General features: G+C 37.4%; 1 long non-coding RNA gene across 4 annotated transcripts; it reads left to right on the forward strand.

Annotated features, from left to right (window-relative positions):
* The first annotated feature begins 1,804 nt into the window (after window positions 1–1,804).
* Window positions 1,805–23,231, forward strand: LOC116422358. Of its 4 annotated transcripts, none has more exons than XR_004232962.1 (4): window positions 1,805–1,962; window positions 20,576–20,687; window positions 21,260–21,330; window positions 22,330–23,231. It is a non-coding gene; the product is annotated as an uncharacterized LOC116422358 (long non-coding RNA). The 4 variants fall into 4 exon arrangements; XR_004232961.1 differs by lacking the exon at window positions 1,805–1,962 and adding an exon at window positions 14,293–14,328; XR_004232963.1 differs by lacking the exon at window positions 20,576–20,687 and having other exon boundaries at window positions 1,816–1,962; window positions 22,330–23,229.
* The last annotated feature ends 1,451 nt before the right edge of the window (window positions 23,232–24,682 follow it).

Consider the following 24,682-nt stretch of genomic DNA (forward strand, 5'->3'; position numbering starts at 1 on the left):
CATCATCTCTCACCTAGACTATTTCAAAAGTCTCCTAATTGGCCCCCCTGCCTCAAGTCTTTTTTTAAATAAAGCATTTTATTTTGAAAAAATATGCATGGATAATTTGGCAACACTGATCCTTACATAGCCTTGTTTTTCAGAGTTTTTCCTCCTTTCTCCCACCCTCTCCTCTAGATGCCTGACTCAAGTCCTTCATACTCTGATTTCAAGTGATCTTTTTAAATGTCTGCCCATGTCACCCCTCCACTCAATCACCCAAAGTGGTTCAGTATTGCCTTGAGGATAAAATATTAATTAATGCCTCTGTTTGGAGTTTAAACTGCTAGTTAACCTGCTGCAAACCCATCTTTAAAGTATCATTAAACATTTCTGCACTTTCTATGCTCTTTGATCCAGAAACTTGGGCATTCTTCCTGCTGCTCATACTGTACACTCCATCTACAATGGTAGATGTGTCTTTGTATTATCTGTATTCTGTGCCTAGAGTATATTTTCTGATAATGCTTTATAGAATTAATCCCTACTTCCTTCAAGATAAAGTTGAATCACTACTTTCCACATGAAACTCAATTTCATCTTCCTATATGTTGCATTTAATTAATTTATTATTTCCCAGTTGCCTTTACTGTATGTATACTTATTCTATGTCTGTATATGTGGTATGTATGTGTTTGTATGTATGTGTGTGTGTATTTGACTTCCCCATCATAGAATGTAAAGTTCTTATAAGAGGGATTACTTCATTCTTTGTATTAGTAACCACAAACCCAAAAGGGTGCCAGACATGTAATAGACCCTTGATAAATATGTTTTCATTGACTAATTATAGCTTTAAATGTGTAATTCTGAGATTTGTTTGTAAATGGTAGGAGGAGGGTTTAAAATATCCTGATGATAATCACTAAACACACAAGGACAAAGTATTCATAGTATAATTTTATTTAGTTGAATACCTACAGCCAAAGAAATTGCACATTTCAGTTGAAACAAAAACTTAAAAAAAGATTATTTTGGTAAGGAGCAGTCATTTGAATACTGAATGAAAAATAAACATTTTAATAATTTGTGACATTTGAAAATTCAAAAAATTTAAAAATAGAGCTTCAATCAGTTTGAAAATGTAGTCACTGGATTTATTTTTAAATATCTTACTTAGGAATGAAAAAATGCACAAAGAAGAAGTTTAAAAATCATTTTAATCTATTAGTACCAGTCACAAATATTATTATAGAAAGAACTTGATCTCAAACACTGAAAGAAACAGAGAAAAGAGACTTCATTTAAAATAAATTATACCAAATCCAAGTACTTTTGGGATGTCTTCCACTAACATATGTATCTAAAATTATAAGACATAATTTTATCACTTAAAATTTATCTAGTATTGTTAGTTTTGTCTTTTGTATACTTTAACTTTGTATCTTTATTTCTAATCTAAATATGGAGTAATTATGGAAAATCAGACAAAAATACAAGAAATTGAAGAAATTTTCAACTTTCTTAAAATATATAAAACAATATTCATATGTTTCTTGCATGTATATTGTGAAAATATAAGAAAAAAAATCATGTCAGCATCCCCAGTAGTGAAGAAAGCCATTATTCTTGTCATCATCTAACAGTAAGTACTGAATGACTGCCCACCACTGGTGCAGGAAATTTAACCTAACTGAAGTGCCAAGGTTTCCTGAGGGTGAGAGAGGAGGAATTGTGTGCTGGACAAAATTTTCATTACCACTCCCTGATTATCACTTCTCCTTCAGCTGGGGGAGGAAACAGGCAAGGATTTGATGGAAAATAGTCCCAGGCATAGCAGTGACCTCCTCAGTTGCAATAATGCTACAATAAGCCCATCCCCCACATCCATAAAATGGGATAGAACTTGTATTGTCCAGAAGGGGCTGACCATTTCCTCCCACCACCTGCACCAACTGCCAATCAACTGCCAGCAAAAGGCAGGTAAAGTCCTGGAGTCACTAGAATCATTGTGTTTTCCAACTAGAGACTTTAGCCCTCATTAAGTAGAAGAGCCCTGTGTTAGCAGATCCCTGTTAAAAGGGGCAGCCAAACTCACCACTATCAATAAAAAGTATCAAACAACTGTTACTGCTCAGTCAGGAAAGGTAGGCTGGCTAAGACAGCAAGTGATACAGAAAGTGGGGCAGAAAGCAACAGGTATCAGGTTGGCCATCACCTGGACTATCACATCCTTTCAGATTCAATGCAATTTAGCCTACAATTTTCTGCCCTTAAGCTCCAGAAATACCTGATACAACTCATTCAATTCCCACTAATTTTGCTTCTAGACTGTCTCCTGAAGAATTGAATAGGGACAAACTTGTCAAAAAGGGGCTCACCATTACCCTCCAACACTGACACCAACTGTCAGCCAACTGCCACTTCTGAGGGAAAGAATATGGGCCTAGCTGAAACCCTCAGAATTTCAAAGCACCAGCTCAACAAAAATGACACAGGAGGCAACATGCATCAGGCTACTGAAAGCACCACATCCTTGGTCCCCACCTTCTTTCAAACCGTGGTGGAGATAGCTAAGGACCCTTCTGCCCAAGAATCCCAGCAATTGCTGCCCCCCTCAGAACATTGACCCTATGTTGAATACAGACTCCAGTCATCATCCAAAGAAATAAGTCTTATCAAGATGTGAACTTGACAGATGCTTAAGTGTTTGCCTTTCTAAGTAATTTATAGCTATTAAAATCCTGAAAATAAAGTTCTTAGCATAAGAGAGTGAATGTTGAAATGGGCTTTAGAGGTCATCAAGTTCAAAATGCTACCCATTTTGCAGAGAAGCAGAGATAGCAGTTTCATTGGTTCATTTGAATTTTATGAGTCTGTCTCTTCAAAGTATTTTATTAGTGAATTATACAAGGCCACAAGAAAATATTACAAATTTCACTCCTATCGGTATAACAAACGTGGTGCTAAAAATGCATTGGTCTATTAAACTTTGGAAAATCACATTATATTCTTAGAGTGGTTACAAATTTAAAGGAATTCTCTTTTATTTTTAACTTATTTTTAATACACATTGTTTTATGAATTATGATGGGAGAGAAAAATCAGAGCAAACAGGAAAAATCATGGGAGAGATTAAAAAAAAACAGAAAAAAGAAGTAACTATAGCATGCATTGATTTACATTCAAAAATGCCAAAAGATGGGCACCTAGTCCTTTTCCAAGTCTTTGCTACTACAGAAAGAACTGCTACAAACATTTTTGCACATGTGGATGCTTTTCCCTCCTTTATAATTTTCTTTGGATACAGACCTAGTAATGGCACTACTGTGTCAAAGGGTATGCACAGTTTTATAACACTTTGGGCATAGTTCCAAATTGTTCTCCAGAATGGTTGGATCATTTCACAACTCCAGCAACAATGCATTAGTGTCCTAGTTTTCCCACATCCCCTACAACATTTATCATTATCCTTTCCTGTCATCTTAGCAAGAATTCTGTTGTAAAAACCTTTGTCAAGCAAATTTGTCAAGCAAATAATAAAAACTTTAGTTTGCTTGGGAATATATAATTGTAAGAACTTATTTATATGAGGGTCTTGTCTATGGGGTAGATTTATTTAAAATGCCCTGTAATCATTATAATTTTATATTTGGAAGCATAAATATGAAATAGCTCAGTTTTATGTCCCTAGTTAGAGAGTGAAATTGTATCAAGAGGCTATATCTGGAGGGTCACTGGAACTTCTAGCCCTGACCTAGAAATGTACAAATAGACTTGTGTGGCTTCCATTTGTACTCTCATGTTGCAAATAAAGAAATGCTAGCAAATCACAGAGATAGAGCCAATCATTATGGCAAATGATAATAAATCCAAAAATGTATCTTTAACATAGTGAAAAACACAAGTGGCATGAGACAGACAATAAAGACCATACACTGAGAAGGTGATCTTGCTGCTGCTATTGCACAAATGCCATGTGATCTTTTTCCTTCTCTTTTAGGGTTGATCTGATATTAGTTTCACCTCTCCCTTAAGCTGAGATCTACAGCTCCCAGAGCCTTTGTTGCAGCCAATACTGGGCCAGGGGTTGTCAGACTATATTGCTGTAGGTTTGGTCCTATGAAATCAAGACTTAAGTGAATTTTTATTCTGGAGGAAGCTTCATTTGTGAAGGCTGATACATTTGTGAAGGCTGTGTGAGGGCTGATACATTTTATGAATAATCACAGGTTGTTTAGCTAAACACTGCCCCCTCAACACTAATTCATATGCACCATTTAGCCATTCCTTGCAAGGTCAATTGTCCATTGGTTTTAACTGGACTGGGGGGTGAGGGCTGAGGAAGAACCCAATCATTGTGGAAATTATCATTCCTGACACTGGGACTTTCATCCAAAAGCTAAGATCTGTATTTCTGCCTCTCATAGTGTTACTATAGGATCCACAGGAAGCATGATAATATTAATCATTACTACTGCAGATACATATATCTTTGTGGAGGAACACAGGAATCTAAGGAATGTGGCACTCATTCTCAACTGTCTCAACTCAACTCAACTTCCTGGGCTCAACTCAAAACATTGATGTTTTTATGCAAAGAGTTTAATAAATGAATAATGACCTAGAAATTTGAGTTTTATAAACCCTTAAAGTATTTAATATATTGAAGAGAAAAAAATCTTGGCAGTTCTGAAACAGTTGGAAATAACTTTTGGGAAAAGGCAGAGAATGGACTTTACATACATGCCATCTAGTTGAATCCTTTTTCATTTTAGATATAAGCAAAGCAAAACCCAGAGAAATAAATAAGAAACTTTATACACAATCCCAAAAGTATGTTTGCCTCTAAATAAAGAGAATCTGCTCACAGAATTTAGTTTTTTTTAGATTGTTTTCTTGCTAGGAAAACCTAAAGTAGGTCATTGTATCTTATAGAAAAAATATATATATGATATTCATATGTACATATATGTATATGTGATGTATGTGTGTTTTTATATATACATATACATATGTATAAACATCACAAAAACATTTTTCTTATCCACAATAAAACCCCAAAAGACTAGTATATGAAATTATAAACCTCTATTATGTATGTTACTTTTCTATACATACAAAATTCAATATGTGACTTTCCAAACTGTCTTGGGCAATGTTTTCTTCTAATTTTGCATCAGTGTTCTTTTATGCAATTTGAAAAATGCTTCAATAACCTTTGTTCTCTTTCCTTTTTTCTATTTGGCAACTCTGCTAATCTGCCAGAATGACTTCCCCAATAAGAACGCTAATCCATAGTAAATCACCTCACTTTCCAATCCAAACACAAAGACATCCCACAAGACACCTAGCACAGACCCTAACCACTAGAAAACCAGAAAACAAATGCCCACCCCTACCAATGGAGTTACAGCCTTCAACAATGATGGCCCTTCCTATGCCACTGAGATAAAGTATATACTTTGTCAATGAAAGAGCCTCCTCAGAACCAAAAAGAAATTTTGCAAGTCTTACAGGAGACAGGAGGGAGTGGGCACTTCAAGAGCTGAGCCAGAAACAATCAGCAGCACAGGGACAATCTGCAAAAGGAGAAAGAGAAAGTGGCACTGCACAATGGCAGAATCAAGAAGGGAAAGATTGAAGAAAGTCATGGACTTGCTTGGCATCTGAGTATAGGACATTTTGACTCATGTGGTTACTTGTATCTGCCACTTCTGGGAGCTTGGTATCTCTTTCTCAGCTTAGTCCTTGCCTTGGTGTGGTTCTCTCCACCTAACTTAGGCCTCATCAACTACTGGCACAATTAGACCTCTGTCCTGGTTGCTCCAGAAAGTTTAGTTGCTATTAATCTATCTTGTGGGCTTTATCTTAGTTACTTTTGTGTTGCATGACAGAATAAGGGGGCAGGGCAGAAGAAGGTATTTGAAGGTGAAAATTATTTCCTGCTTCTCAATGGCCCCATCCTCCTATGGGCAGAGTCACTTTCTCACATTAGCTCTTCAGGTGATCCTGAATGTGTTAAGTCAAAAGGCTTTAGCTTTAACCACTGCCTCTTCTCTACCCCAAAGAAATAGGAAGAATAGGGCCCCTTATCCTGCCTGAGAGTGAATAATGAGGCAGGGGACATGCCAGAAATAACAGAATCTTTTAATTCCAACCTGCCAAACACCCTCTACTAAGTAGAATTGCTAATTCATTGCCCAGATTTCACCTAAGTTCCTAGTGTGTTCATTCTTTTCTATTGCTTTAAAGGGTAGGAAATTAAATAATAATGATTTAATATAATCTATATGGTTCTTTGACCCCAAAACTAGTACCCCAACAATTTCAAAAGTAAGTATGCCTCTTTCTCTGCACATACTTTAAAATGGCTTAAATCTCAAACACACATACACAGAGAAACACATACTAGATAATCTTAAAGAAGCCTGGTTCCCCTAACAATGAATTGTAGGATATAGAAAGGAGATAACTTGAATAAGTGAAACAGGTGCTATCCTGGCTCAGCCAAAGACAGCCAAAGAAAGATGAGATAGGGATTTGAGGTACAGGGGAGGTATTTCAGAGGATTCTGGGATGATAGGATTGTAGATTTCGAGCTGGAAGGGACTTTAGAGGCCATGTAGTCAACCTTTTTACTTTACAGATGAGGAAAGTGAGACTTTAGTGAGGATAAAACAGTTGCCTTCAGTCACAGAGTGAATAATTGGCAGAGGCTGGGTTTGAAATTTGGCCTTCCTGACTCCAGATCCAGCCCTCTATCCACTGTGAAAACAGATCATCTATTCCTCCATTCCAAATGGGCTCCTGATGTCTCCACATATGTGTTTTTTTCTTGCTTTAGCAGGAGACTCAGGGTCCTATAGCTTATTGGTCCCACAATGGAAGTGGTTGAATGATGGGCTTCTGGCTGGCAAGTCTTTATAGTAGCATCCCTTGCCTCTACCCACCATCTCACTATATAGTCTCTTTTTGCAGAGGTTACAAATTTCTGGAGCTTCTCACCAGCCATTTGCACCCTTGCCTTTTTTTTTTTTTTAACCCTGACAGCAACTAGTCAAACTCTTAGGGAGGACAGAGACTGAGTATCCACTCATAATCTCTTATCTCTGTAAGGAGACAAACATTACTGACTCCCCTGTTACAATCACAAATGAGAAAAAGAGAAACAGACAGAGACAGAGAAAGACAAGAGAATGATGTTTTTAGATTAAGCCTAAACTAGTTATCAAATATCTGAGGCATACAGAAGAGTATAGGCAGAAAATGAATTTTAGTGTATCAGCACAGATCTGGCTTCCAAATTAAGTCAGAAAAGAGAAAGTTGGTGAAATCATGTAGGACTGGGAGAATCAGATTGATACTGCTCTCTAGTCTTCTAGTATTTAGAGAGCTGTTTTTTGGATTTGCATAAAGGATTTTCCATTCATCTCCATTCTATTTCATTTTGCTAGGTTAAACCCAATGTTACCTGATGGGGTTCTTATCTTTGAGAAATCTCAGAATGATGGGGTCAGAAGAAATTTGGCATGGCAAGAACTCTACTTGCGTCCATTGCTAGTAATGCATAATGTGAATTTGATTCTTAAAAATATGAATCTACTATAAACACAAATTCTAATATCCATGTGCACATTGTTGTTGTTGTAAATGAATCATTTTTCTGTTATGTACTACACTTTATGACCCCATTTGGCAAAGACACTGGAGTAGTTTGCCATTTACTTTTCCAGCTCTTTTTACAGCTGAGGAAACTGAGGCAAAGAAGGTTAAGTGGCTTTCCCAGGGTCACACAGCTAGTAAGTATCCGAGAGAAGTGAACTCATGAGGATGACTCCAGGCCCTGCATCCTATCCACTGCACCACCTAACTAACCCTATCTATGCCTAAAAGCCTATCTATCTTCATTTCCCAAACCGTGAATTATGAATCATACTGTTTTAAAACTCAAATTCCTGGTGTCACCAAGAAAGTTATTCAAGACTTTAGTATGTGAGAATGAAGATAATATCTAGAGAACTTTATCAAAAATTTGATCCAGTAAAATGTGGACAATAGGAATGAAAAAATTGTTTTAAAGAAGGTACACGTAAATTTCTTGCTAATGTGATCCTTCCTTCATGAAATCATAGATTTCTTTTAATGGAAACCTCTAAATTATATTTTAAAAAAATCTCCTCCTTGTAAATACCTGAATTTAGTATTGCAAAGAACTCTTCCTGCCCTCTAGTACAATGACTGATCTCTGCTTCTTGTCTTGCACATTGGTGAATGCATCCCAGCAATCCATTGCAAGAAGCAAATAAGACCCCATAGATACATAAGAAATGTTCAGCATGATGTCTCCTTGCCTGTGGCTGCACTTTGTCATTCTCTACTGATTCCAAAACCTGAGAGTTTGCCTTGGCTATTGTAATTAACTCATTTTCCTAACTTGTACCTAAATATTTAAACACTCTTCCCTGCCCTCTTAGTTCTTAATTAAGTCCAGCTTTCTTCTCTATTTGTAAGGAGCCTTGAATTGAAATCTTTTAAAAGAATACCTATTGGTCCCTTATCCGGGGTCACCAGGATGAGATTCATGCAAGATTGAAAACCAAATTTTCAACTACCCAAGAAAGGATGAAATGAGAGTATAGGTGAAAAATGAAGGGAAAGAGAGGAGAGGACTGGGAATGGAGCAAAGCAAGCATAAACAGGGAAGAAAGGGAGAAGAGGAGAGGAAGAGGAGGAAAGATGATGAGAGGAAAAGAAGGGAAGGGGGGAAGGAGAAGAAGACAAAGGGGGTAAAGGCTTGCTAAAATTTTTTATGTGGAATATAAAGTCCTACCCACAAACAAGCTTTAACCTGATTTGTTTTTCTAACCTAGACCAGTTCTTAGTTCCTCTTAGCCACCCCTTTAGATAGTCTCTCTTGGGGTTCATTAGTTTGAAGTCAGATGTAGTACAGAAACAATTATCTTTTTCCTACTGTAGGTCAGAAATGCCAAATTTAAGCAGTTAGCTTCACCCTCCCTTGGTAGCAAGAACTACAAGCATGTGCTACAATAGTAGAATTCATGCCAAAATAAATGGGTAACCAAAGCTGGCAAAGAAAGAATCCTCCAAGTAACTTAGTAAATCCATTCTAGTGATGGATGGAAAGCACTTTTGATTTATCCAAGTATGAGAGTGACTTCATGCATTGTTCTCTGTTTCATGGGAAGTGAACTTGGTAAGCCTGTACTAGCCACCTGAAGTTTGAGCCTATTCTTCCCAGTGACTCAGGTGGTAGTGGGGAGTCTATACTTCTAGATTAAGTGGGTCAGAAGAGGAGAATTTACTTTTGTTCTTGATCTACTTTCTCAGTAAATATTCCTTTGCTGAAGCCAAAATATACTGAATAATTGGGAAGAACTTTAGTAGGCTTTAGCCAACCAAGAGCATTAGAAACTCAACCCAGTCCTTCAGTTGTTGTTCAGTCACCATGTCCAGCTCTTCCGGCCCCTATTTGGAGTTTTCTTGGCAAAAACATTGGAATGGTTTGCCATTTTCTTCTCCAGCTCATTTTACAGATGAGGAAACTGAGGCAAATGGGGTTAAGTGATTTGCCTAGAGTCACACAGCCAAAAAGTATCTAGAGCCAGCTTTGGACTCAAGAAAATGAATCTTTCTGAGTCCAGGCCCAGTGTTCTGTCTACCTAGCTGCTTGGAAGGCAACATAGAGAGAGATTTAATTGGCAAGTGTTTGTGAGAAATAATATTCAACTTGATAACTATATTCTTTAGCAGAATAAAAAAGGAAGTGAATGTGAGGTAGAGAAAAAGACGACTGACTGCCAAGGTGTCTGCTGCTGTTATGTATGGGACAACAGCCACCTCTTCCTTCTCATTCTCTTTCATCTTCAGCTGTACATGAAAACTCTCAGCTTTCCTGTTTTAGGATTGAGCTCATGTTAGTTTCCTCTCAACCTAAGCTAGCAATAACTATAACTCACAGGGTCTTTGTGGCTGCAAATGTTTGGTTCTATGGATTTAAGATTGTTAATTGTATTCTCAAGGGAACTACGCATACTGTATAATTTTCTGGGGGTTGTTCCATGTTGGTATAACAACATAATTCAAACCACAGTTTTTTTGTTTTTTTGTTTTTTTTGGTAGGGGAATTCCCTTCCCTCTCAGCACCATTTAGCCATACATTGAAAGCCAGGTTATCCATTAATTCCAGTTGTTCTCTCAATCTCTTAGTTTGAGAAAGGAGCAACCATTTTGGAAACTTTCATTCCTGAAACTATTCATTCCCCTTTCCTGTGGGATTCACTTCAAAAATAAGGATCTGTTTCTCACTTTCCAAAGTTTAGCTATGGAGTCCTCAGGAAGCATGAACAAGAGTGTGCATTGACATGGGATATTTTGGAGATTCATATTCCTTTACAGAGAGAGGAAGATAGGAATAAAAGGAACATAGAAGTCAGTTGTACTAATAAGCAACTACTTTGTAATATTTTATTTGGGTGTTGGTATTTAAGTGGAATATCATTCATTTTTGTTACTGAAAGAGTTGGAAATGACTTTTGAAAAAGGCAAAGAACGTATCTTCCATGCCATCTAGTCAAATTTCTTTTCATTTTAGAGATGAGTAAAGGGCAGCCCAGAGAAAGGAAGCAGCTAACTTACTTTCCTGATTTTGTACATTTACGTTTTAATAAAGAGAAGATCTGCTCATAGAATTCAACTATTTAACTTCAGTTCTTTTGCTATTAATGTCTACTAAAGGACATTGTACTGTGCAAGTCCTGGATCCATGTTTTTAACTTATTTTTTTTAAAATTCTGAACACAATAAAAACCAAGTGAAATTTTAAAAATTTTTATGCAAAATAGAACCCCCAAAAGAGGGCCAGAAATGAAAGTTATCATGTTTTCTTGCATTTTATATTATGTACATAACAAATCAACATTTGACTTTCTAAGCTGTGCTAATTTTTTGATTTTCTTCTGACCTTAAAGTTCTGCACTTTTGTGCAATTTTTAAAAGTGCTTCAATGAACATTTTTTTGGTCAATCCTGCTAATCTGCCAAAATGACTTCTTAAATAAGAACGCTAATTCCTAGTAAACTACCCCACAATTCAATCCAAATACATAAGCGCTCCACAACATACCTCGCACAGACCCTAACCACCACAAAACCAAAAAACAAATTCTCACCCTTTCCAATGGAGTTACAGTCCTTAACAATGATGGTCTTTCCCTTCACTGAGATAAAGTATATATTTTGTCATTTTAAAAGCCTCCTCAGAACCAAAAAGATTTTGAAGGTCTTACAGAAAACCAGGAGAGAGTGGGCACTTCAAGAGCTGAGCCAGAAACAATCAGCAGCACAGGGTTAATCTGCAAAAGGAGAAAGAGAAAGTGGCACTGGACAGAGGCAGATCGAGAAAGGATGAACTGAGAAGAGCCATGGACCTTATTGGCATCTGAGAGTGGGGATAGTCTAGCTGAGATGGTCATTTGTACTCACCTCCTCTGGGACTGAGGAAAGGGTCAAGAAGGGGTCTCCTCTTTCCTTAGTTTGGTAGCCTGTCTTGGAGCAGGCATTGTTCTATACTCTTTTTTTTTTTTTTTAACCACAATGATTCAAGTAGCCTTAAGTTTGCATCAAACATAAAGAGACCTGGAGATAGCAAAAATTATAAGTGTACACTAAAGCAGAAAGCCAAACCTTTACCTAATATTAGGAATTTTCGTAACTGGGGGCTCATTGTTTTTGCTATAGCAATCATGGTCTTTCCTTTCATGTAAACTGACTAAAGAAGTATAAAAAGGGACAAGCTAAATCTGGGAGTCCCATCACATTCTACAAATAAAATGAATTATACTACCAAGATGTCCCATTTTAAAGGCAAATAGCAATAGATTTTATTAGCTTGTTTAGTGTGTGGCTTAATGTGGGAATTAATTTGGGCTTATATGGACTGAGCCCATCTTCAGATATAATATGTGCCAGTATCTACAAGCTGAGGAAAACCAGATATTCTTTTTTCTCCCTAAAACCTAATTTTAGCAATCTGACATTTTCTTGCATATAGCTGCATAATTGACTTTTATCAAATGAATCTCACCTTGGATATCTCTTTCACTTTATTTTGCAGTGTTCTTCCCTTCTGGTCTATCTTTGTGATATTTAACTTTCACTGAGATTCATTTTTTCTCTGGGGCAAAAGAAGGCTACATTTCCCTATGAACTTGAAGATCTCTCCTAATTTCCTACTTGCTATGTATTATTGCAGAAAAATTGTCCTTATTGAACTCTGTGATCTCAGTACCATCCTTACAGACTACATTGTGGCCAACATATTAGCTTAGAAGCACCAAGGGTCTTCTGAGGTGCCTAGTGACCAATGCTTAATGTTTGGGGAGGGGAGTCACTGGCAGTGACATGGCTGAGGCTTGGAGCCCCCATTCCAAGTCAATGCTATGTTTGAATCCAACCGTGGTCTAGAGATTACTAGATAATGTTGATACTGAAAAAAATTAAGACATTAAAAATAGGAGGCAGAGCCAACATGGCAGAATTAACACAGGGACTCCCCAAACTCTCTCCCAAACCACTCCAAATTCTGTTAATGACTCTAAACAAATTTTAGAGCATCAGAACACACAAACAAAAAATAGTGAGGAACAATGTTCCAGCCAAAGACAACTTAGTAGGTCAGCGGGAAAGGTCTGTGAAATCAAGAGTGGGAATCCAGCATGCAGTCCTGGTGCAGGCTGTGCCAGCCCAGTCTCAGCCCTTGCCTAGACATCGGCAAAGCAGGAACAGGCCTTTGGATCACTGAATCAGCAGTATTGGCAGTTTCTAGCTTCTCAGCTCAGACACACATCTGAGGTAGGTCAGCAGGTTGATAAACTTAACCCTATGTTTGTCAGTAGGGTGAGAGGACCTTGGGAAACCAGGAGTGGGCAGTGACAGTGGCAGTGACGGCTTCCAGAGACCTCAGCCTGTAGGGTGTCTCTTCACTGACACTGAGAAAGGATTCTGTTGCTTTAGCACACTAGTTCTTATAGCTAGAAAGGGGAAGAGACACTCTTCACAGTTTCAGGGCAGAAAAGAGGACTTGTGGTCAGGTCCCTAGAAGAAGCTCTGAAAACAGCTGCACAAATCCTTGAAGCTTGGGACTGTGCACCCTTCATCCTGGAAACAGAGCCCTACTTTAATAAAGAATTAAAAAACTAAATAATAGTCTAGGAAAATGAACATATAACAGAAAAAGATTCTGACCATAGAAAGTTACTATGATGACAAGCAAGGTCAAAACACACACTCAGAAGAAGATAACAATGTCAAAGCTCCTACATCCAAAGCCTCCAAGAAAAATTAGATTTGGTCTCAGGACATGGAAGAGTTCAAAAAAGATTTTGAAAATGCAGTAAGAAAAGTAAAGGAAAAATTGGGAAGAGTTTAAATAAGAGAGAGAGAGAGAGAGAGAGAGAGAGAGAGAGAGAGAGAGAGAGAGAGAGAGAGAATGACACAAAAGAAAATACAAAAAAACAAATGAAGAGAAGAATGTTTTAAAAAGCAAAATTGTCCAAATAGGAAAGGAGGTACAAAAGCTTACTAAAGAGAATAATTCCTTGATAATTAGAATTGAGCAAATGGAAGCTAATAACTTTGTAAGAAATTAAGAAACAATAAAATAAAACCCCCAAAAATTATATATATAGTGAAATATCTCATTAGAAAAACAACTGACCTGAAAAATAGATCTAGGTGAGATAATTTAAAAATTATTGGTCTTCCTGAAAACCATGATCTAAAAAAGAATATAGACATCATCTTTCAAGAAATTTCTTTTTTTTGTTGTTGTTGTTGTTGTAACTCCTGTTACAATAGAAATAAAGTTCCTTTTATTTAATTTTTAAAAGCTTTTTATTTTCAAAATATATGCATAGGTTTCAACATTCGCCCTTGTAAAAAACCTTGTATTCCAAATTTTTTCTCCTTCCCTTCCTCTCATTAGATGGCAAGCAATCTAATACATGTTAAATATGTATAATTCTTCTATACATATTTCCACAATTATCATGCTGCCAAGAAAAATCAGATCAAAAAGGAAAAAAAAAAAGAGAAAACAAAGTGCAAACAACAATAAAAATGAAAATATTATGTTGTGATCCACACTCAATCTCTACAATTCTCTCTCTGAGTGCAGATGACTCTCTTCATCACAAGTCCATTGGAACTACCCTGAATCACCTCTCTGTTGAAAGGAGCCACGTCCATCAGAGTTGATCATCGTATAATCTTGATGTTTCTATGTACAATATTCTCCTGGTTCTGCTCACTTCACTTAGCATCAGTTCATGTAAGTCTCTCCAGGCCTTTCTGAAATGATCCTGCTGATCATTTCTTATAAAATAATATTCCATAGCATACGTATATCATACATAGCTCATTCAACCATTCTCCAACTGATGGGCATCCACTCAGGTTCCATTCTTTGCAACTACAAAAAGGGCTGTTATAAACATTTTTGCACATATGGATCCTTTTTCCTTTTTTATGATCTCTTTGGGATACAGGCACAGTAGAGACACTACTACATCAAAAAGTATGCACACTTCTTTGAAATTATCAAGGAAAACTGTCCTGATATTCTAGTATCAGAAGATAAAGTAGAAATTGAAAGAATATACTGATCACCTCCTGAAAGAGAGCCCAAGATAAGAAAATGCCAGGAATATTACAGCCAAATTCCAGAACTTCCAAGGCAAGAAGAAAATAATGCAAACAGCCAGAAAGAAACAATTAAAGTATAAAGGAGCCACAGGCAGAATAACACAAGATTCAGTGGTTTCTACTTTAAAGACCAGAGCTGAATGGAAAATTTGATTTTCAAATACAGGACTCAGGGAGCATAAGGAGATACTCAAGAAAGACAAATCATAAGGGATTTAACAAGGTTTATCTGTTTACATTCCTACATGGGAGGATGATATTTGTAACTCATGTAAACTTTCTCATTGTTATGGCATTTTGAAGGAGTATACCTAAATAGAGGAAAGAGATATGAGTTGAATTTGAAGGGATAATATTTTAAAAAATAAAATTAAGGGGCAAGAGGGAAATATGCTGGGAGAATGGGAATGGTGGAATGGAATAAATTATCTGCCATAAAAGAGGCAAGAAAAAAGCTTTTACAATGGAGGGGAAGAGAGGCAAGAGAAGGGGAATAAGTGAATCTTATGCTTATCAGAATTGACTGAAAGAGAAAATAACAATCTTATACTGCAGGAAAGTAGGAGGAGAAAGGGATACAGTAGAAGAGGAGGGTTATAGAAGAGAGAACGTATTGGGAAGGGGATGATTAGTAACAAAACACTTTTAAGAAGAGTCAGGATGAAGGGAGAGAATAAAAAGAGGGAAATAGTTAGCAATTGTAATTGGGAAAAGACATTTGAAGCGAATTTTTCTGATGAAGGCCTTATTTCTCAAATGTATAGGGAACTGAGTCAATTTTTTTTTAAAGAGCCATTCCTCTATTGATAAATGAACAAAAGATAAGAACCATGCCCAAATGACTATAAAATCATGCAAATCCTTTCACCTAACAAGACCCTTACTAGGCATGAATCCCAAGAGATTAAAGAAAAAATGTAGCTATATGTATTGGTATTTTGGTAGCAGCTCTCTTCTCAGGGCAAAGAATTTGAAATTGAGGGGATGCCCATCAATTGGGGAATGGCTGAATAAATTGTGGCATGTGATTATAATGAAATATTATTATTCTGTGGGAAATGATGAGCCAGGATGCTTTCAGGAAAATCTGGAAAGTTCTCCATGAATTCAAGCAATGTGAAATGCACTATAATGTAATAGCAATGTTATGGGATGATCAGCTGTGAATGATTTTGTGATTCTCAACAATACAACAATCTATGACTATTCTGAAAGATTTATGATAAAAAATGCTATCCATAGCCAGACAAAGAACTGTTTGAAGCATACTCTCTTTTTTCCTTTTTTTTGCCTTGAGGGTTTTGGGTGGGAAAGATCTATGTTTTCTTTCAAAATATGACTTTCTAGAATGTTTTGGATTACTTCACACATGCCTTCTTAATGAGGGGTGAAGACTGGGAGAAAGGGAGAGAAATCTGGAACTCAAAGTTTTAAAAACAAATGAAAGAAACTGTTTTACTATTAAAACAAAAGATACTAGCAGCAACTCTTGAAATTCTGAGCAACTTACCAGGTAGATCAGGAACAAACAGGTATAGTTGAATTACTTTATCTTTAATGAGTATAGGAGCTCCTACCATACAAGCTATTGGCATAGACTTCTGTCCTGGTTGGCCTAGGAAAATTTGTTATTATTCACCAATCTCCTGGATCTTACCTAAATTCCTGTTTGTTGTGTGTTTGTATATGGGGATAGAACAGAAAATGATATTTAGCTGAAAATGAAAATTACCTACTGCCTCTCACTAGCCCTCACTCTCCTTTGAGCAGTCACTTTTGCCCAAATCAGCCCAAATGACCTTGAATGTGTGGATTTGAATCATTGCTTCTTTTCTATCCCAAAGGAGCAAGAAAAATGAAGCTCTTTATTCTGCCCCAAAGATGAGACAGTGAATAGGCCAGAAAAAAAAACTGAATTAGAAATGTCTTTACAGTTTTTACTAGATCTCCTTTCATTAAATAAAGCTGTTTATTCATTGCCCAGGTTTTGCTTATTTTTTTTTCCCACTATTTGAATTGAGAGGTGGAAAAGGAAGAGGGATGTGATAATGTGTTCCTAATGAAATCTATTTGGTTCATTTGAAAGTTCCAACTGGTACACTAGCACTTAATAAAAAGGAGTTCCTTCTCTCTGTGGGTATAGTTCTTCAAAAGTTATATACAATTTCTAGTCTTCTTAATTTAGATTTCCCTAACACACACACACACACACACACACACACACACACACACTCACTCACTCACTGGGTGAAACCTTAAGAGAAGTCAGCTTCTTCTGAAAATGCATGACAATAAAAACAGATAAAGCAAATAGGTATTTAAATAAATGAGATTCTTGAGTGCCACCAAAAGAGAAGAGATATGGCTAGAAGGTAGATATTTCAAAGGATCATAGGATTATAACTTTAGAGTTGAAAAGGATTTTAGAGGTTATCAAGTCTCAAGTCCAGTTTCCTCATTTTATACATGAAGAAACTGAGACTTTAGAGAGCACACACACACACACACACACACACACAAACACACAAAGTGGCCTTCCGTCAGAGTGTGATTTGGCAGAGATAATATTTGAAACCAGACCTGACTCTAAGAACCAGTCCCCTATACACTATGTACACTGTTGAAACATCTATTCTTCCTTTTTGGATAGGCTCTTTCTGTTCCCACATTGATAAGTTATAATCTCTGCACTTTTTTCATGTTAATTAAGACAGCAGAAAGAAAACTGAATGAGTTTCTGGGTTTTTTTTTTTTTTTCCTTTTGTGCCTTAGCAGAAAGCTCAGAATCCCAAAATGTAAGTGTTTGAATTAGGAAGCTCTAGCTGTGAAGGATAAGCAGAAACATCTCATTCATCATCTCACTAGTTTCTCTATTGCAAAGGCCATGGTTGTTTCTCTCAGGGAGGGGTGGGACTTAATATACACTCATTTTCTTGGTTCTCCATGGAGACAACTGATGTAAATTGAGTTCTTGGGGGGAAAGGTGGTCCTGGTTTATGAATCTCAAACCCCTCTGGGAGGGGCCCCACCCTCCTGTTTATTGGGGAAATTCCCAGATAAGTAATCTCCTCCTCTTGTCCACCGTCTATTGGATTGAAAATTAGTCCCTCAAATTGCTCCCCAGCTAGGGGCAACAAAAATCTATTATAACCAAAAGCCTGTAAACCCATCTCTGCTGAAAATCCTAATAGGATTTTGCCTGCTGAGTTATTTTTCTTAATGTAATAAACCCATTTTTTTCCCACAAATCTCACCATTTGGGATTGCGAATACTTTTACCAAAAACTGGTGACACGGACCAGGGGATTCCGTTACTATCAGGAGATCTCAGCCCTCATTTCTCACACCGCAACACAACCACTGGTGAGATCCTTGTTATATTCACACACATACATTAGGAACATACTGGGTAAGAGGCATCAGAAGTATCGTTTTTGGAAGAGTTTTTTTCTTTTCTCTAAAATTAGCTTTTTCCCAACCTGTTGGAAAGAGGAGGAACTGAGTTTCTACTCACAATATCTTAGCATTGCAAGGTCATTGGTGAGTTCCCGGATGTAGTCACATGCACAGGTACATAATACACAGCAAAATGCATTGAGACAGTAAAGTCATGAATTTAGAATATTGAGTGTAGACACATCAGTGCTGATACCTCTGAGGCATACAGTGTAGCAGAAGAAGAAAACTAATTTGAAAATTTCAGCACATGTTGTAATGCTGGAGAAACTGAGCAAGATAGAAACTAGAAAGTATTTAATAATTTATTAAATGGAGAGATTTACTTGGGACCAAATAGATCCATGTTTGGTCCCAGGACTGAATGAGACTATCTATCGTCTCCAAGAATCCAGCCCTCAATGTCAGATACAAGATTCTTTTATAGGGTAATAAGAACAATGACATAGTGGCGGAGGTACCTGGATGGGGATGACCTAATGGAGGTAGACACTGCAGAGGCTCCTGATATTCTAATGATGTCTAAAATGGATAAAGACCTCTATCCCATTAAACATTAAGAGGGAATAAGTATAGCCTAAAGTCTAAGATATAAAACCTTTATCTCATCAAACATTAAGAGGGAAAGGTTATAATCTGAGGCAGAATAATTAAATAGGACAAAGGAGAAACTGGGTCAGGACATTAACAGGGAACTGTGGCACAACATTCCACACTCTCTCTCTTCTAACTATTCAAATCTTTGAATTACCTTCCTCTAGAAGGTCTTAGCACCATAATTTTGACCAACCCTATGTGAAGTAAATAGGTCAAATAAAAATCAAAATAAAGCTAGAACAATGCAAGGACTTATGGCAAGGTCAAGTCTCTCCCTGATAACCCCAGAGTTAATCAGCAATAAATAAAGTCCCTTATTGCAATCATGCCAGGTCCTCTGCACTTGGAGAGCATCACTGTGAGTTAGGTCTGTGGTCATTTGTGCATGACTTGGTCTCTGCTTACAGAGCAGCAGGACTCAAGATAGTTGTGCTGCCCATTGAGAGGGGCAACCCACTCCAGGGGAGAAGGGTGAGGCTTGGAGTAGCTCCACCTGTCCTGCCCAGAGGAACAGACAGGGCAGCAGAAAGGATCAGATTTCTGAGCAGATTATACACATTTAGACCAAGGCAGGCAAACCCCAAACTTTTAGAGGCCTGATATCAAATCTACAGGGTCCTTTTTAAGTACGCTGAAATACTAATTAAGGACTTGGGGTAACAGAAATGGAGAAACAAATCACAGAGATTGACAGTCCCAAGACAGGTATCTAATTTCTGGTTGTTTCTAAAAAATAATCCCCAAAACTGAGTCTGCCAGGGCAATTGCAACAGAATAAGGGATTTCAAAGTTAAAGCATAACCAGCAAATCATAATCTAGTAAATTTAAGCAAGGAGTAAAAAATGAAAAGGACTATTTAAAGGACTTCCAATTAAATCTGAACTAGTAAGATGGGGGTGGGGCAGAAGTGCCTAAGAAAATATATCATTTTCCCCAATTTCCTATTTCTCCCTCTCCTTTTTTTTTCCTCACAGAAAGGAATTATCAAATAACCATCCCACATATAAATCATATGTATATACATATACATAACAGACTAAAAATCCCTCAAACATAACAGCAACAGTTACACAAGTTTAAGAATTTCCATCCCAAGTCTTAAACACAGTAATACAGTGAAAATGCTAACAATTCAGCCACTTTTCCACTCCCCCATATGAGTCCAAATTACATCAGGAGAAGGGGTGATGGTTTTCTCAAACACTGCTTCCTGCTGAAGATGGGCAAAGATGCTCAGTCCAGGGAGGGGGATGGATGTAGTGTAGCATGCTGACAATCAAAGCTTGATCTAGGTCCCAGGAGCAAGTCAATATATCTGTAATTTGACCAAATCTAAAAACAAAAACAAACCTAACAAAGAAAAGTTAGAAAAGTCTGGGATAGAAAGACTGGTCCACAAGGACAGTGCTACAGGATGTGATCTCTCATTAATTATAAATCTTAAAAAAACAAAAAAACAAAAAACTTGAATATCCAGAAACAATATCTAGTAACTGATAGATGGCCAGACTAAATACTTATTTGCTCAAGTATTTAGGACATAATGATTACAGATAATCAGGTATAACATACAACCAGATTGGAAATAGCAAGTTATGACATAATTTAATTCCATTTAACAGTTTTTTATTGACCATTGCTCTGATTACAGAAATCAGTTACAGGAGGAAATAATGCAGTGACATATTAACTACAAACCCAAGAAATTTTACCTGCAATAACAAATCCCATTAACCAAAGTTTTGGACAAATCCTAAACAGATATTTACCATAACCTTATATTTATACAAATCAGTTTGCTTCTTTTATCCAAAACCAGGAGGCTACAACTTGATTAAACTGTTCAGTTTAAAGGGAGGGGAGAAAGAAAGAATTCCACATGGCTGCTCTTCCGCCCGACTCCACCTCCAAAGAGGCAGGAGGGAGAGGAGGTAAACTAAGCTGCACTCCAGGCTAACTAGATGCACCATAGAAGTAGTAGGGAGCAGTAGGGGTAAAGTTTAATCTTCATCTTTGAAGACAAAAGATCCCAACCCACCCAACATTTAAAATAGCAGAAATCAGGGAGGGGGAGGGGAGGACAACCAGAGAATACCCCAAAAGGTACCCAGACATACTTACTCTCCTGTGGCCAAAATGGGGGTGTCTACTATCAGGCTGTTGTGGCTGGAAACTGCTTTCTTTCCCAGAGACTCTGGGAAAAAAAATCCAGGGGGGCCAGGCCTCTCAAGGCCAAGAATTCAGATCTGCAGCCGCCCTGAGGCCCAAGGCAGACACAGGAAAGTCTCTTATCTCTAATCCTGCTCATTTTCTAACATCTCAACTGGGGAGCTCCAAAATGCAATGCCAAAGAAACTGAGCAAGATAGAGATTAGAGAGTATTTAATAATTTATTAAACAGATTTACTGGGGCCAAATGGATCCATGTTTGGTCCCAGGGCTGAATGAGACTATTGTCTCAAAGAATGCAGCCCTAAATGTCAGATACAAAATTCTTTTATAGGGTTACAAGACCAATGACATAATGGAGGAGGTACCTGGATGGAGATGATCTAATGGAGAAAGGCACCTAGGGTGAGAATGACATAATGGAGGCAGGCATCTAGGATGACATAATGGAGGGGAGGAACTGGAGAGGTTCCTGATATGCTAATGATGTCTAAAATGGATAAAGACCTTTATTCCATTAAACATTAAGAGGGGATAAGTATTGCCTAATGTCTAAGATATAAGACTTTTATCCTATCAGACATTAAGAGGGAATGGTTATAACCTGAGACAGAGTAACTAAATAGGGCAATGGAGAAATTGGGTCAGGACATTAAAAGGGAATTGTGGCACAACAATGTACTCAGATTCCAAATCAAGAGAAAAAAGCGAAAATGGGTAAATATATGAGCTCTCCAGTCATACAACTATCAATAGCAGGTTGTCCACAAATAGCAATGAGGCTGAAGATTGGAACTAAGACATTGTGAAAATCTTCATTCCTGACGAATTCCTTTCCTTCTGGGCTTCACTCCAAAAATCTATTTCAACCTCCCATAGCTTTGGAAGCCTCAGAAAGCAATGAAAAGAGGTTTTTTGCAGATCTACCTTTCCTGTTCAGAGGGAGGAAAAAAAATGAATCTAAATATATGGAGACCAATTACACTAATTAGCAATCATCAAGCACTAGGATTCATGGCACATTTTCACCAAACTTAACTCAACATTAATGTGGCAAAGAATAAAATTTATTAACTGAATAATGATTTAAAGTTAACATTCTCTTTGGGTATTGAATGTATATTCATACACATACATATACACATATGTATAATACATTTGAAATATATCATGTAAAATGAACATTGCCTTATCCAAATAGAACACAAAAAGAGGATAGAGCACATGAAACTGCAAAATCCATGAAGTAGTTTTCTTTGCCTTTTATGTGCAAACTACATTAAAAATAAGACTTTTAAAGCTGTCCTGTTAATCTTGTGTTTTCTTTTGGCCTTAAATCTGTGCTCTTTTGTGCAACTTTTAAAATGCTTCAATAACTTTTCTTTCTGTTTTTCTTTTTGACAGTTCTGCTAATCTGCCAGGATGACTTCCCCAATAAGAACACTAATCCATAGCAAATATAAATACATGAGAGCCAATTAGCAGGAGACAGGAAGGAGTGGGCACTCAAGAGCTAAGCCAGAAACAACAGCCCAGGAGCAATCTGCCAAAGGAGAAAAAGGAAGTAGCAGTGGACTGTGGCAAATCAAGAAGGGAGACATTGAGGAAAGGCATCTGAGAACAGGAGACCGTGGCTCATGTGGCCACTTGTACCCCCCACCTCTGGGAATGAGAGTAGGGTCCTGAAAGGGTGTTCTCTTTCCTCAGCTTGGTACCTGCCTTGAAGCAGGCATTGTTCTGCATTGCTTTACCACAATGACACAAATAGCTTTTATTTTTGCCTCAAACATAAAGAGGTCAAGAATTAGCAAGAAATGACACTAAGGCAGAGAGCCAAACCTTTGCCTAAATGTTAGGAATTTTTCTGAGTACTTATTGGGTTTGTGATGTTGTTCATAGTCTTTCATATAAACTGACTGAAGAGGCAGAAGATGGCTAGACCTGAAAGGCAATAAAATCATTCCTAGAATTAAAATGAGCATAGTTACAAGATATTATATAAATAATGGATACAGCAATAGTGTGTGTGATGTGTGTGTGTGTGTGTGTGTGTGTGTGTGTGTGTGTTCCTAAATTCAGAGCCATTTTTGGTCACTTTGGGTTTTGATGGCTTACAGTAAATATAGATAGCAATTTTTTCTGTTCTGGGCAGAAACACTCATCTTCTCCTCCTAAACTGATTTTTTTTTTGAATACGCAAACAAGGCCAACTTTTGCTTAATTTCTTATTCAACCTTAAATCATTGAATGGATGTTATCTCAAAGAAACTGAAACCTAGGAGAGACCTTATCAGGAATATATATATTTTTTCCATAACTTTTTATTGACAGAACCCATGCCTGGGTAATTTTTTCAACATTATCCCTTGCACTCACTTCTGTTCTGACTTTTCCCTTCTTTCCCTCCCCCCTCTCCTCCAGATGGCAAGCAGTCCTACACATGTTAAATATGTCACAGTATATCCTAGATACAATATATGTGTGCAGAACCGAACAATTCTCTTGTTGTACAGGAAGAATTGGATTCAGAAGGTAAAAATAACCCGGGAAGAAAAACAAAAATACAGTTTACATCCATTTCCCAGTGTTCTTTCTTTGGGTGTAGCTGCTTCTGTTCATCTTTGATCAACTGAAACTGAGTTAGATCTTCTCTTTGTCGAAGAAATTCACTTCTGTCAGAATACATCCTCACACAGTATTATTTGTTGAAGTGTATAATGATCTCCTGGTCCTGCTCATTTCACTAAGCATCAGTTCATGTAAGTCTTTCCAGGCCTCTCTGAAATCATTTTCTTACATTTCTTACAGAACAATAATATTCCATAATATTCATATACCACAATTTATTCAGCCATTCTCCAACTGATGGGCATCCACTCAGTTTCCAGTTTCTGGCCAGTACAAACAGGGCTGCCACAAACACTCTTGCACATACAGGTCCCTTTCCCTTCTTTATGATCTCTTTGGGATATAAGCCCAGTAGTAACACTGCTGGATCAAAGGGTATGCATAGTTTGATAGCTTTTTGAGCATAGTTCCAGATTGCTCTCCAGAATGGCTGGATGTATTCACAACTCCACCAAAAGTGTATTAGTGTCCCTGTTTTCCCACATCCTTCCAACAAGGAATATATATTTCTTGAAATAGAACTCTGGAAAACAAGGCACTAATAAAACCATGGGGATTCAAATGGAACCCAAGATCACTCTGGCTTTCACTCATTGGCTAATAAAGGTGCCCATCTCAAGCCTCAGTTCTTGTTTGGGTTTTGTGGCTCTGAATAAGTATAAATAATTTATTTTGATGATGTTCTTCCAGAATGACTTTTTTTTTAAGTAGTCATTTTCCCCCTCATTTCTAACTCCCTCATTACTTAATCATTAAATGGATGTTGCCTCAGACAAACTTGAAACATGGTAAAGAGCTTAGTTTAAAAAGGCCAAAGTCTCCCACAGAATCTGGGGCCATCTTCAATCATCCTGATGTATGTTTTGCCACTGGACCCAGATGGCTCAGGAGGAGAAAGTGAGGCTGGTGACTTTACCCCATCCCTGCCTCACTTAAATCCAATTCATTTGCAAGTCAACATCACCTTTCTGATATCACTGGTCCTCTTCAAGAACAAAGGCCAAAAAGCAACAATTCTGTGCACTACACTCTTAACGGCAGCTCAACTCTCCTGACTCATATGATGTTAACATCATCCAGTGTCTGCAAGAAATCCTCAGTTTGATCTACAATTCAGTAGCCTGATATG

The sequence above is a fragment of the Sarcophilus harrisii genome, chromosome 3 (assembly GCF_902635505.1).
Source record: "Sarcophilus harrisii chromosome 3, mSarHar1.11, whole genome shotgun sequence".
NCBI lineage: Eukaryota > Metazoa > Chordata > Mammalia > Dasyuromorphia > Dasyuridae > Sarcophilus > Sarcophilus harrisii.